This window comes from Aethalodelphis obliquidens, unplaced genomic scaffold (genome assembly GCF_003676395.1).
Source record: "Aethalodelphis obliquidens isolate GAN/ISIS:26980383/991018 unplaced genomic scaffold, ASM367639v1 scaffold79, whole genome shotgun sequence".
In the NCBI taxonomy this organism is placed as follows: Eukaryota; Metazoa; Chordata; class Mammalia; order Artiodactyla; family Delphinidae; genus Aethalodelphis; species Aethalodelphis obliquidens.
Window position 1 is genome coordinate 7,144,824 of NW_020838023.1, and position 15,157 is coordinate 7,159,980.

The 15,157-nt window shown below is 37.3% G+C and overlaps 1 protein-coding gene and 1 long non-coding RNA gene across 10 annotated transcripts in view; both read right to left on the reverse strand.

Annotated features, from left to right (window-relative positions):
- Positions 1–1,873: 1,873 nt before the first annotated feature.
- Positions 1,874–7,199, reverse strand: LOC113612583 (uncharacterized). The gene is made up of 3 exons (XR_003429883.1): positions 4,337–7,199; positions 2,675–2,699; positions 1,874–2,556 (listed from the first exon to the last, which is right to left on the reverse strand). It is a non-coding gene; the product is annotated as an uncharacterized LOC113612583 (long non-coding RNA).
- A 7,848-nt stretch (positions 7,200–15,047) lies between these two features.
- TAF2 (TATA-box binding protein associated factor 2) overlaps positions 15,048–15,157 on the reverse strand; it is an 80,846-nt gene continuing 80,736 nt past the window's right edge. For all 9 annotated transcript variants that reach the window (XM_027092586.1, XM_027092589.1, XM_027092590.1 and 6 more), the window contains one exon: positions 15,048–15,157. This exon is cut by the window's right edge. The gene's annotated coding sequence lies outside the window, so the exon portion shown is untranslated.

Below are 15,157 nucleotides of genomic sequence, written 5' to 3' on the forward strand. Positions count from 1 at the left end.
TGTGGCTCGCGGGGTCTAGAGCGCAGGCTCAGTAGTTGTGGCGCACGGGCTTAGTTGCTCCGCGGCATGTGGGATCTTCCCGGACCAGGGCTCGAACCCGTGTCCCCTGCATTGGCAGGCGGATTCTTAACCACTGTGCCACCAGGAAAGTCCCTCCAGAGACTTTAAATGTTGTGTTTTTTTATCATTTTCACCAGCTATGGTTGTTTCACTAAAGAATGGGTCTGTAGATCTCTTCATACCTTTCCAGAAGTTTTAGCCCCTTTTTAAAAATAGAATTCTGTAAGCTAACATTATAATTGCCAGTTTTTGTTGTCATTGTTGTTGACTGTTTCATTTTTAAGTTGTAATGATAATTGCTAGTAAGGTAGATGCTATTTTTTCCTGATCAAGTTGACTTGACTCCTCTCAAATAAATTTATATGCAAATCTGAAAACAGAAATGGGGAGAGGGAACCAAGTGGGAATGACATTTTATAATTTGTCAAGTTAAGAGTACACTTTTTTTTCTTTGTAGTGTTAAAAGGCAAATACCAAGACTTAAAGTGAATTTATATATATATATATATATATATATATATATATATATTTTTTTTTTTTTTTTTTGCGGCACGCGGGCCTCTCCCTGTTGTGGCCTCTCCTGTTGCAGAGCACAGGCTCCGGACGCGCAGGCTCAGTGGTCATGGCTCACGGGCCCAGCCTCTCCGCGGCATGCGGGATCTTCCCGGTTCTGGGCACGAACCCGTGTCCCCTGCATCGGCAGGCGGACTCTCAACCACTGTGCCACCAGGGAAGCCCGTGAATTTATATTTTACAAAAGAAAGCAAGCATGTAGGAACTGGCTACCAAGCTAAGACTCCCAAGTTTTTATTCTGATCCTATTATATTTGAATGTGGGTAAGTCACCATGAATCCACACTTAAATTTCTGCATCTACTACAGGAGAATCTTGTTTTCAACATGGCTTAATTAATTGGAGCCACTTTTGGCAGGGCACATATAGATTAATAAAAATAATTAATAGTTGTAAAAGCTAACATCTGTTGAGTGCATATACCAGGGCTTTACAAAAATTGTTTTAATTGTATTATTTCAATTAATTCTAACAACATTACTATGAGGCAATTTGGATTATTATTATCCCTTTCTTACAGATAAAGCAACTAAGGCACAGAGAGATTCAGTGATTTACCTAAGGTCACACAGCTCATCAGTCAGTGGTGTAGGCTGGATTTGAACCGAGACAGACTAGTTTCTAGAACTTTCACTGAACTTTTGTACTATACTGATACCAAAAATGTATACAGTAACCTCCTAAGCGTGGTACTTGAGAATTTTCTTAAAAAGAATTATTCATTCACTCATTCAACAAACTTACTGAGCATCTACTATAGTCATGAAACTAGATTGTTCAGTTAAGCATGGAAACAAAATACTGACCTTGCAGGATAAAAGCTGACTCCTCTCTGAATGGAAAATAACTTCATCAAAATCTAAACCTGAGGATTATGTTGTTAAGCGTTAACAAGGAGCTGTGGTTTGGGGAAAGGTCTTAACACTTTAATGAGCATGTACTACAAGCTGGGCACAACACTTTAATGAGCATGTACTACAAGCTGGGCACCATGCTAAGCTAAAATGCTTTATATAAGTAATTTCATTTCATTCCTCCGCAAACCATAAGGTAAGTGGTTAAGAGCTCAGGCTCTAAATTCAGCCTGTGGGGTCTGAACTCCAGTTCCATCAATGACTAGCTATGTAAAGCAGACAAATTATTCAACATATCTGGGCCTCAGTTTCCTCTGAGATAAGAATGGTACTTCCTGTAGCAGTTAGGAATGTATTCAACTTCAAGCAAAGGACTATATGAATATCATGGCTTAAACAAATAACGGTTTATTCTTCTACATAATTGACAATCTGGAATATGGTGAATGCAGATGTTGGATTAGCTTTTCAACAATGTCAGGGGGCTGGTATCTGTGACTCTTTCAGCCTTTTCTGCAGAAGCACATGATAGCTGCTGCATTTCCAGACATCATGTCAATGTCTAAGGCAGAAAGAGAGCAGAAGAGGGTATGAGCCATAAGCGTCCTCTTTTTATCAGGAAAGCTGTGACAGAACCCCAGCAGATGGCCAGGGTTCTGTCATATACGGCCCCTTGAGCTGAAGTGAAGCTTGAAACGAAAATAAGTAGGAGACACATTTTCACGCACACAAAATTAAGGTTCTGTAAGCAAGAGGACAGAACGAATACGACTGGGTGAGCACCTAACCAGTGTTTTACATCACAGAGGCAAGATTCAAAGGCAGCCTTCTGGACTCCAAAGCCTAAGCAGTAACAATGTAGAGTCATTAGGACAACTGCGTAGAGGTCTTTAACCGGTTCCATTGCTCCTGAATTACTTTTTGTACTCTACTTAAGATTCACATTTTTTCCCCCTTATAGACATGCTAAGGCACGCCTCAGCTAGAGCCCCTGCAGGAATAATTGGAAAAAGAAGTGAAGAAGTAGCCAGCTCTTGCGTTAAGTCTTCTGAAACACCAGGCAATCACCTAAGATGCAACAGAAGGACATCTGTTTTAACAACAACAAAAAAAACCCCTCTGTATTTAATAGAAAAACTGTCATGAAGCTCGATTGCTTGATTAAGCATGGAAACCAAATACTGACCTTTTAGGATAATAGTTGGCTCCTCCTGGAATGGAAAACAACTGCATGAGAATGAAAACCTGATGTGTGAAGTGTCCCCTCAAAGCAAGATATTCAAAAGATGTTAGAAGTTTTCGCCAGGAAAATAGACATCTCCATTTTTCAGTTAAAAAAACCCCTTACCATTACTAATTAAAACCACAATATTTAGAGAATGATGCCTCCCTACCGCATGAAAGGACTTGGTCCCATATTTGCAAGGTGTAAGGGACATGTGAGGTCTGGTGACCTCATATATAACTCTATGCATATAATGACTATGTGCAGAGGTGTCTGGAGAGCAGATTTTTAATCAATGCCAGGACAAGCCTGTATTACATTAATAGAAAATGTAGAACACATGGTTCCAACTCTGTTTGTTCAACCATAAAATGAGCAGAGTATTACTGGCTTTACTTCCTCAGATAGGGTGAAAGAGCAGAAGATAAGTTCCATGGAGACATAAGCTAAGTCTGCATAGCACTGACAGCAGTGGTTACTACACTTGGGGAATTCAAGGATTATCAACTTTGACCTTGCCAAGTAGGAACATTAAAACGACAATCATAACAATCTACCAGCCAACCAAACAAACCACCTACCACTGTCATCATTTCAGAAAAGGACTTTTTAACACAAACAACTAGGATGGACATACTTATCCTCCAAGTAAAAGGAATGAGTTTTATTAAAATTTCACTCCCTCATCCTATTTTTTTTTACTTGTTATGCACAGATTAACAGTGAAGAGTCATAGGATCTGTCCTGGCATTGTTCTCTCAGTCCTGGATAGACTTCCTAGACACTGGATTTCAAGAGTAAGAGGGCTCTCTGGTATAGAATTACAGGCAGGGCCCAAGAATTTTAGAAAGTATGCAATTAAAAATCTTCACCAGGAATTTTTAGAGCATATCTGTAATTGAAGAGAACTTGGCAAGGTTTTGAAGAGAACTTGGCAAGGTTTCCCCTACTCCCTTCATGGCCTGCCTTAAAGTACTGAAGGTCCCCAACTTTCAATGGTTCACTCTATGATTTTTTGACTTTATTATGGTGCACAAGTCATATGTGGTCAGTAGAAATCGTACTTCGATTTTTGAATTTTGACCTTTTCTCGGGCTAGTGATATGCAGTATGATACTCTTGTGATACTGGGCAGGAGTAGGGAGCCCCAGCTCAGCCATGTGACCACGAGGGTAAAGAACCCATACATTTACAACCATTCTGGACCCAAACATTCTGTTTTTCACTTTCAGTTCAGTATTTAATAAATTATATGAGCTATTCAATACTTTATTATAAAATAGGCTTGTGTTAAGATGATTTTGCCCAACGGTAGGCTAATGTAAGTGTTCTGAGCATGTTTAAGGTTGGCTGGGCTATGATGTTTTAGTAGGTTACATTCATTTTCTATCTACAATATTTTCAACTTAATGATGGGTTTATTGGGATATAGCCCATAACAAATCGAGGAAGGTCTATCTATATCTCAATAGTTGAAGCTTAGACTCCAGGTTCAAGTTCCTATTACTGCTACTTATGTATTGATTTTAACTCTACTACTAGAACCTAGCCACCTTGAAGGCAGGGGCTTTATATTCTCCATGGAATCTCTCACTCAGCAGGCATTCAATGACACCTACTGACCTGGTGTGGGTTTGATGACTGTGGAGTCTGTAAAAGTTCTAATCATAGCAGCTGATGAGCATCATTGGGAGCCGGTCTTGGGAAAAAGATGAGTCTCTCCAAAAAGACAAGAAAAAATAGTTTACAGTCATTTGAAAACTTTCATGTTCACATATCTAACTACAAAATGTCTTAGGCATATGCTCCTAGCATTTGCAGACAGTCTGAAGTGGAAATATAAGTCCTTTTTAGAAAGTTCAAATAAAACCCATCAAGGCTACCTATATTTAAAAATGGAAATAAGGACTCTACAACCTAGATTTCTTACCCAATGTGTAAATTTCCCTACGCATTTACTCTAGAGTGGTAACAGAATAATCACAGGATTTTGGAAACTTTGAGCCAATCTTATCCAGTCTTCTCATTTTTCAAGAAAACTGGCCCCAGTGAGGTTGGGTGATATATTTGAGGGCACAACACTAGATATTCCAGTTGGGACATAGAATCCAGGTTTCCTGTTTTCCAGAACCATGATCTCTCAATATTATTCAGAAGGTGATGAAATCACCTTCTGCTCTCATAGTCAATTCAATACAATCTGAGCCCATGTGAAGTTCCAACAGTGACTTGCAGTGATACTAGATGGTTAAGGGAGAATAAGCATCATAAACAGGATAGTGACATGACCTCTACCCTCAGTGACTCATAATCAAATGGGAAGGACTTCACATAGCCAAGGAACATGTTTTAGGGGTAAAAGTTTATCTTGAGAAATTAAAAAATTTTTTTAACCTTTCTGACCCATCCCGTTTGCCGAGTCCTTTCCTCTGTCTCTACTATATGCATAATAACTAATATGTGCATGTTACATAGAACATCTGATATAGGCAACTAGCTGAAAAAACAAAGCCCTCTAGAGCCTACTCCTCAATGTTTGAAAGTAAGAAAATGAAATAATATATTTTATGCAATTCTCCTTTGTACCAAACCCTGCACATCAGCCTATACACTGGCATACAAACTTGCAGCTATCATGCCAATCAAAATAAGAAAGTCACGTAAGTGAATGCCCATCAGTGTTACTCTAATCAATGTTCCAAACAAATGCCATCATAGTAAAGTACTGAAGGGCACACTAGTACCTAATAAACTATGCAGCACTATATGAGTTATACACACGATGATAAAGGTGGGAGTGGAAAGACTAGTTCTGAGAGGTGTGATCTTTGAGGATAGGACTGTCTATCTTATTGACACTATGATCACAGTGTAGTGGGCATTCAAAAATACTCGTATGCATGAGTGAAAGGAAGGAAGGAAGGACGGATGGAAGGGAGGGAGAGAGGCAGGTTGGTTGATTAGAACATGAAAAACCTATGGGTCAGAGGAGGTATTTTAGTGGAGTCTCAATACAAGGTACAACTTCCTTAGTCAGGAAAGCATTGTATAGGAAAGGGGAAAGTATCCCAGGCAGAGATGTCTCTTGCTCATTTACAGCCGTGCAGGCTGTACACTGCACTATCCTCAAGAGGGCTGTTCACATGGACCCCAGCAACCCTAAGGAGGAGAAAGAACGGAAAGCTTACTGCCGAGTGCTGTTTGTCACCTACATAGATTTACAGTTCATCAGTTACAATGACTCTGGCTGACTAAATTCTTCTTCAGGAAGACAATTGGGGTAGAGGTAGTGGTAGAAATAGGAGACAGTTTTAGAAATGACAGATCTGGGTTAAAATCTTCATGCTTCTTATTGAGCTGTGTAAACTCAGGGCAAGTTCATTGAGGGCAAAATGTGTCTATCTTGTTCATGAATTTATCTCAGTGCTTAGTACGTAGAATGTACTTAACAAATATTGGATGATAAATTTTAATCACATATTATGCATTTAATAATTGTTTCCTCATCCATCTGTAAAATGAGAATACTGCCGCTCATGTCACATGTTACAATGAGTATGAAACAAGGAGATGCACATAAGGTATGTAGCACAGTGCCAGGCTCATGGTAGATGCTTAATGAGTAAGAGCTATTGTTAGAAATTATAAGGCTTTGTTTTGTTTTGTTTTTTATGAATGGAAATTTTTATTCAATTTTAACTAGAGATTTGTCGTAATATTCTCTCCCTTAAGCTGAGAGACAGTAATGAGAGTCTGGAGAAAATACTGATAGCCAGACAGTCCACAACCCGAGCAGCACCCACTCCAGGGGAGGCATTTGAAGATAGGTAAGAAAGTTCTGACTGTTGCAATGACTGGGCCTGTTATCGGGCTGGGACCAGAGTGTTAAATGTCCAGTAACACGTGGGACAGTCCTTCACAAAATACCCCAGCTGCCTAATCGTGCTCCCATTGAGAAGCACAGTGTATTCTCAAGAGATAATGAAGTCTACTAGTTTCATGTCACCTTTCACTTTAAAACACTACACAGACAACTGTTTGACAAGTATTAGCAAAGCTCAACTACTGAGCCCGCATGCTGCAACTACTGAAGCCGCACACCTAGAGCCCGTGTGCCGCAACAAGAGAAGCCACTGCAATGAGAAGCCCGCGCACCGCAACAAAGAGTACCCCCGCTCGTCGCAACTAGAGAAAGCCTGCGGGCAGCAACGAAGACCCAACACAGCCAAAAAAAAAAAAGTATTGGCAAAGGAATTACATTAATCCCAATTTTATTGTCTCATACACATTAAAAAAACAAATATCAGGCCCTATCAATTGTGAAATAAATTCAATTAAAATGTCATATTTTTTTATGATTGCATGGAGGAATTTCTAGTGAAATGGTAAATAAACAGAAAATGTGACACTAAGTTTAATACAAAGAAAGAAACAAGACTCAGACATAGAGAACAAATTGGTCATTATCAGCAGATAGAGGGAAGAGGGGAGAGGCAACATAGAGGTAGGAGATTAAGAGGTACAAACTATTATGTATAAAAGTTACAAGGATATATTGTACAACACAGGGAAAATAGCCAATATTCTATAATAACTATAAATGGAGTATAACCTTTAAAAATTGTGAATCACTATATTGTACACCTGTAACATAAAATATTGTACATCAACTATACTTCAATTAAAAAGAAGTTCAAAAAAAATTATCCACCAAAAAAAAAAAAAAAAGAGTGGTGCTAAAAGAAGAAAATGTGTTTGCAAGAAATGTTAAGAAGAAAGGATTTTTATCTTGCCAAAGAAGCAACCACAATTTTTCTTAAAAGAATCAAAGAAAGCAACTTTGAAGAACTCTTATTTTTATCCTTTTATTTATTGTCTCCTTCTGGCCCTGTATCCCACATAGTAAACATCTGTGTCCTGTTAAGATTTCAGTTCCCCTGCTGAGCAAATCCTGCTGGTCTCAAGCCCTAAGGTTTGCTTATTCTTTTGCAAAGCACAGGCCAGAGGAGCAATGATTTAAAAAGCGAGGCACTGAAGAAGGATAAACAGGTCAAAAGTGTAAGGTCAAAGATCTACAGTAGGGACCTTACAAGTAGGGTGCCTATGTACTACAAGGAGCATGCAAGAGATCTAAGAAGACTGTTTAGAACATCTGCTTATATGGATCTATCTACATACAAATGACATTGAGATTCTCACTTGAATCCTGTGTCAGACAATATGTGAGGTATTTCACAACAGCAAGGGGTTGGGGACAGTGGTATCCTCGCTCGTTCCTGTATTTTGACATATTGCAGTTTATATGTGCCCAGTTAAATGGACTTATGGGTTATATCCTCTAGGTTTAACTAAACCAAACACAACAAAGTAGACAACTGTCTTGCAAAGATTCCTATAAAAAAAAAAAAACACACTGGATTGAAGACAATACCAATCATATAAGCACAGACAAACAACTGAAAAAGAGCTACGCCCATGCTTGTTTCATAGCATGAGCTCTTCCAAAGCCACGCTGCAAGATAAAAACATGGTGACCGATCGTGTAAGTCAGTGCTGTCCAATACAACTTATTGCGATGATGGAAATGCTCTTGATGGGCGCTGTCCAACATGGTAGTCACTAACATATGGTTATTGAACAGTTGAAATGCAGCTAGTGCAACTGAGGAACTACATTTTTATTTTTCAAATATAATTTAAATTTAAATAGCCACATGTGGCTAGTGGCTACTACATGGACAGTGCTAGTGTAAGAGATAACAACTCTTAGGTTTGAGTCCAAATGCTTTCCCTCACAAGGTGTGACTTTTGGCTTAACGTTTCTACGCCTCAATTTCTTTATCATAATCACAACGCCTATCTCATGTGGTTGTTGTTAAGATTAAATTAGTTAATGCATAAAAAGTACTTAGACTAGTGCATAGTACATAGAAAGTTTTTTTATTATCTCCTAATCAAATCAGAGAAGAAAAAAATAAATTATTAATTTGAAAGATGGAGGGACAAATACATGTTACTAATGAAACTTGAACAAAGTTTATACTGGGCTTTGAGATATTAAGTAGTTAGTACAAGGCTATGACAAATTTCAGGACATATACAAAAAATTTATTTCATCTTTATCTGATGCTTTCTTGTATACTTTTTTTTTTTTTTAACGGTACGGGGGCCTCTCACTGTTGTGGCCTCTCCCGTTCTGGAGCACAGGCTCCGGACGCGCAGGCTCAGCGGCCATGGCTCACGAGCCCAGCCGCTCCGTGGCATGTGGGATCCTCCTGCACCGGGGAGCGAACCCTTGTCCCCTGCATCGGCAGGCGGACTCTCAACCACTGCACCACCAGGGAAGCCCCTCTTGTATACTTTTTATAATGAATATGGTAGATATTAATACAGCTATAAACTATATAATTACTTTAAATGTGAATGATATGAATACACTATTGAAAAGACAAAGCTTGTCAGCATGCATTAAAGAAAAAAACCACCACCCAGACTGAACTGTTATGTATTACTACATACTTATAAACAAATGTACGTACATCTGATATACGCACTTAATTTCTTTTTAAACTAATGGAGTGAATAACAAAAATATTTGGAGATCACTGGGCTAAACCAGAGGAAATACATTTATTTTAGCAAAAAAATAAATAAATGTGGTGTGTATAGTCATTCAATTATTGTGCTTAAGTGACATAGATAATTATTAAGTTAAAAAATTAAAAAAATAAGAATGAAATAATGCCATTTGCAGCAACATGGATGGACCTAGAGATTATCATACTAAGTGAAGTGAGCCAGACAGAGAAAGACAAATATCATATCGTTATGTGGAATGTAAAAAAAAAAAGACACAAATGAACTTATTTCCAGAAAGAGACTCACAGACACAGAAAACAAACTTATGGTTACCAAAGAGGAAAGGGGGGTGGGAAATAAATTAGAAGGCTGGGCTTAACATATACACACTACTATGTATAAAATAGGTAACCAACAAGGACCTACTATAGAGCACAGGGACCTATACTCAATATTTTGTAACAACCTGAAGGGAAAAGAATCTGAAAAAATATATACTTATATATATGTATAACTGAATTGCTGTGCTGTGTACACCTGAAATTTATACAATATTGTAAATCAACTATACTTCAATAAAAATTTTTTTAATAAAAAATAAAAAATATAGACCACTGTTTGCCAAGAAACTTTAAAAGTCACAGTACTCCACCAGTGTGATAAACAAAGAAGGATCTCAATAATTAGGTTTTGTTTTATTAAACAGTAAGGATATTTTTAAGTAAAGCCTGGTTATTCAATGACAATAAATTTTCTAGAATAGTTGGTTGAGAAATCCCTGTTTTGGTGATAAAATAGTCAACACAGTATAAATATCAGGGTAACACTGAAAATCATACCTATGGAATAGAATTTTCAAAAATTCTAACAGGAAAAAGGTCCACAGTCCAGTAAGTTTGGGAAAATGTTGTGTTAAACATGTTTCTTTACTACAAGAATTCTTGGAACTGAGACTCAGAATCAGAAAGTCCTCATTTTCTTACAGCATCTTAATTGGAAACTTTAAAATTCTTTTTTTTTTTAAAGCTCCTCAGCCTTTTCTTCTCTTCTTTAGAAAAAATTATTTTTTTAATATTTCTCCTCCTAAGTTTCACAATTTTCAACCTTCGGGTCTTTATCCTTTGACCTCTCTTCAAATATTCCTCCATTAAATACATACATTTTCTTCTAAAATCATGAGGTGAGGAAAATGAATTTTTATATCTCTTCATGAAGTAAATAAGGTTACAGAAATGATCAAAATACACTCATAGCTTAGAAGGATTACAACTGCATTAGTAAATTTTCCCTCTTAGCAAGTATTCCTATCTATCCTTCATCCGGTTACCCCTATTGTTAGCATTCTACGTTACCACCAAACATTGGTCAAAGCTAAGAAATCATCATTGGTACATTAACAAAACTCCAGAATGTATTTAGATTTCACTAGCTTTTTCACTAATGTCCTTTTTCTGTTGCAGGATCCAATCCAGGAAAACCCATTATACTCTTGTCATACCTCCTTAGTCTTCTCTGATCTGTGACAGTCTCTCACATAATTGTTTTTCAGAACTCCAATCGTTCTGAGGAATAATAATCAGGTATTTTGTTGTGTGTCCCTCAGTTTGGGTTTGTCTGATTTTTTTCCCTCACGATTAGACTGGGTAGACTAGGATTGTGGGCTTTTATACCCACAGAGAAGTATATCTATAGAGGTACCCTTCTCATCACATCAGAACATGATGTGGACATGACTTATCACTGGTGATGTTTACCATGATCACTTGGTTAAGGCAGTGTCCTAACACCTTTCTTTGCTGTAAAGCTACTATTGTCCCCTTTCCATACTCTATTCTTTAGAAGTGAGTCAGTAAGTCCAGTCCAGTCCTCAAGCGCTTGGGGCTTGGGCTGGAGCACATTTGACATGAAGAGTTGCATTTATTTACAGTAAGTTGGAAACAGAAGAAATGAGTCAGGAGAAGAGGATGGGAAAACTAAGAAGCTTTCCAGCTATTTACCAGACAAGGATTTCAATAATTTTTATCAAAATGTCTTTTTAAGGAGTTTACAAGGCTTGTGTAGTAAAGTAGCTTTTCCATTTCCTCCTTAAGAATCATCCAAAAGAAATAAGAACATGAAACAAAAATTGTAAACTTCGACTTCTAAGAAATTAGAAATGCAAACCCACAACACATGAGGAAGGGCTATCAAATGCAGAGTGAAGATGTTGAGGAAAGATGCCCATCCCTGCAGCTCTCAGGCAAACTTAGCAAGAAAAAGAAGTCAGACAAAAGAAGAAATCGGAAAATGAAATGCACAAACCTTAGAAAAGAGGTAATAAAATTACCCATCATTTCGGCTTCCCTGGTGGCGCAGTGGTTGAGAGTCCGCCTGCCGAGGCAGGGGACACGGGTTCGTGCCCTGGTCCGGGAAGATCCCACATGCCGCGGAGTGGCTGGGCCCGTGAGCCATGGCTGCTGAGCCTGTGCATCCGGAGCCTGTGCTCTGCAACGGGAGAGGCCACAACAGTGAGAGGCCTGTGTACCGTAAAAAATAAATAAATAAATAAAAATTACCCATCATTTATAGATGTGATTATTTTCAAGTAAAACCCAAGAAACGCATTTAAACTATTGAGAATTTAGTAACGTGGCTGTGATGGTTAATTTTACACGTCAACTTGACTAGGTCAAGAGATGTGGGAATAGCTGGTTAAACATCATTTCTGGTTGTGTCTGGAGGGTGTTTCAGGAAGAGATTAGCATTTGAATTGCTGGACTAAGTAAAGCAGAAGGCCCTTCCCGACGTGGGTGAGCAATCGTCCAATCGCTGAGGGCCTGAACAGAACAAAAAGGTGGAGGAAGGTTAAATCCCCTCTCTGCCTGACTGTATGAAGGCTGGGACGCTGATCTTCCTCTGCCCTCGCAGTCTTGGTTCTTAGGCCTTCAGACTGGACTGGACTCTACACTGCGGACTCTGTTGCTCTCAGGCCTTTGGACTACACCACTAGCTTTCCTGGGTCTCTAGCTTGCAGGTAACAGATTGTAGAACTTCTCAGCTTCCATAATCATCTGAGTCAATACTTTTTAACAAATATATATTACGTTTCTCTGGAATTGATGAATACAGTAACAAAAGCACAAAATTAGCATAAAGGACTATATAACCTTATAATGAAAAGACATCATTTATAGAATACTAAATGAAAAAAAAATAAGCTACTTTATAAAACTAAAAAGAAATATTATATTAATAGTTATACTGACATCCCTAATAAGAATAATCAACACCAAGATATTAATTCTAAGTTAACTCCTGACTTAACACACAGCCAATATCAACCTACAGATACAATTTCAGAGAAAGGCTAGAAAGATTGATTCTAATATTAATATAGAAAGATAAATCCACAAAAAATGGCAAAATAACAGGAGTGGAAAATCAATTAGTGGAAGCCAGGGGTTGGGTGTTGGGGGAGTTGACTACAAAAGAGCAACATGAGGGAGTTTTGGAGTGATGGACTGTGCTGGTTGGATACACAAGTTCAAGAATTTGCCAAAATCCAGAGAAATGTACATCACAAAGAATAAGTTCTACTGTATATGAATAAGTGTGCCAGAAAAAGAATATAACCCACAAGAATAGTCAAAAAGTTCTGTAAGAGAAAAGTAACGAGGAGAAACTAGCTCTACCATATCAAAACATACCACAGTGCTAAAATAATCTAAACAGTGTGGTGCTGGCAGATGAGTAGGCAGATCCATGAAACCGACAACAAAGTCCAGAAATGAACCCAAATATATAAGGGAATTTAGTATAGAACACTTGCAGTCAAGAGAGAAAAGATGGAGTTTTAAACACATTAGGTAGCATCTTGGAAGGAAAAATAACGTTGGATCCTTACCTCCTACCTTCTATCAAAATAAATTCCAGATGGATTCTAGTTAGATAAAGGATATAAATCTGAAACATAAAACTTTAAAACCAATAGAAAAAAAATGGCAGAATTATTTTACAATCATGGAATAAGAAAAACCTTTGTTGGTATGACACAAAATGTGGTAGTCAGAAATGACTATTAAAAAAACTACATAAAACTATACAAAAATAAAAAATTTCTGCAAGTATCATTTGTTAAAAAAATGCATACACTGTATAGATATATGTATAGACTAGATCTAAACATGTAATACTGGCAACAGTGACTACCTCTGGGGGAGGAGACTGAGAAAACTAACACTAGAGCTTGTATTACTTATGTGTAGTTATCTACAAAAATATGAATATTTTTCGTTGTTTACTTCTATGCAGCAACTTAAATAACTGAAAGCTCCCCATAAAAAAATGTTCCTCGTAAGAAACATCCAATATAAATATCCAATTTAGAAATACCATGCATACCATACAGTTCCTAGTACAATGCTTGATATACAAGAGGTGCTTAAATTATGTAGGTAGCTATTATTCGTCACTGTCTTCAGACAATACATAATTATTTTGAAATTTATCCTTACTATTTTCAAAGTTGAGAATTCTATAGATGGTATCACTAAACACTGTAATAAAAAATATTCCTTTTTCCAGAAATAATTTCAGTTGGCCAACACTCAGTTAATAGGAATATTTAAACAACTGCCATTTAGGCTCTTCAACGTCTGATCACACACCCTTTGCACTTACACTCTCGGCCAACTGCACTGCTTTACAATTCCTGACTATGTCCTTGCTTTCCTCCATACTTTTGAAAATACTGTTTCTTCTGCTGAGAGAACTTTACCCCATCTGCCTACTGAAATCACTCTTCCTAACAGGGCCAGCTCAAATCCTGCTTATCCACAAAGCTCTCCTCAAACTTTGTGAACAGGTGTATTACATACACACACAAAGAGAAAGGCAACAAAAGATATAAGAAAATACAAAGGCAGAATGATCAATTTAAAAAGTTATTTATTAAACAAGTATATTCAAAAGTCCAACTTTACTGGATCCCTTTGAAACATCTATTCTGGGAAGAAGTATTTTGTCCAACTTTCTAATGATAAGGGAAATGATAAAAATAGAACAGGTATGAATAACATTTTAAAACAAACAAACAATAAAGCACATGGTAAATTTAGAAATAAAAATAAAAACACACAAACATACAAACTATTGAAGTATGAAAGCAAAACATTTCGTATGTTTTTAAATGCTTCTGGTATACTCACATGAGAGCCAAACTGTCTGTGTCCAAGTTAATAAACAGTATATAAACACCTTTTTAAGGTACCATACTTAGAGAAATAATTTTAGAATATGTATTGGGCATTTAAATTGTCCACATTTGGCAAACATATTCTACACATGAATGTATTCACTCATACTTAGTGAAAAAAGGAACTTAAAATTTAAACATCTTGATTTGAGAACTGTGGATTTGATAGTTCTGTTAAATTCCAACATCATAATCACCAAATGTGCTATCAAAAAAGTGATTCAAATTTCTTTTTAAAGCTGCTTCTGAAAATTCCAGTATTTTAGAGCAAAAGAAAACATCATGTATTCTTGCTTATGAATTCTGATGCTTAGTTTCTATGGTTAACACGCAAAAAAATATGTAATAGAGAAGATTCCTATAGAAAAGCCTCTGTCTTTTAGTAGTTCCAAATGGTGTTATACAATATTTCACTGGAAATAGTGGTTTTACCACAGATTTGGCTGTAGCTTCTGTTTAAAACATAACTTTGCCCCATAACATCCATCAAAGGCTTTAAAACATAATTGACTTTGGCAGTACACATGGAGATCATGATGTGAATGGGGACTGCCAGTGGATATAAGGGCCTTATGAAAGGGTTTGCTGTGTGTGTGTGTGTGTGTGTGTGTGTGTGTGTGTGTGTGTGTGTGT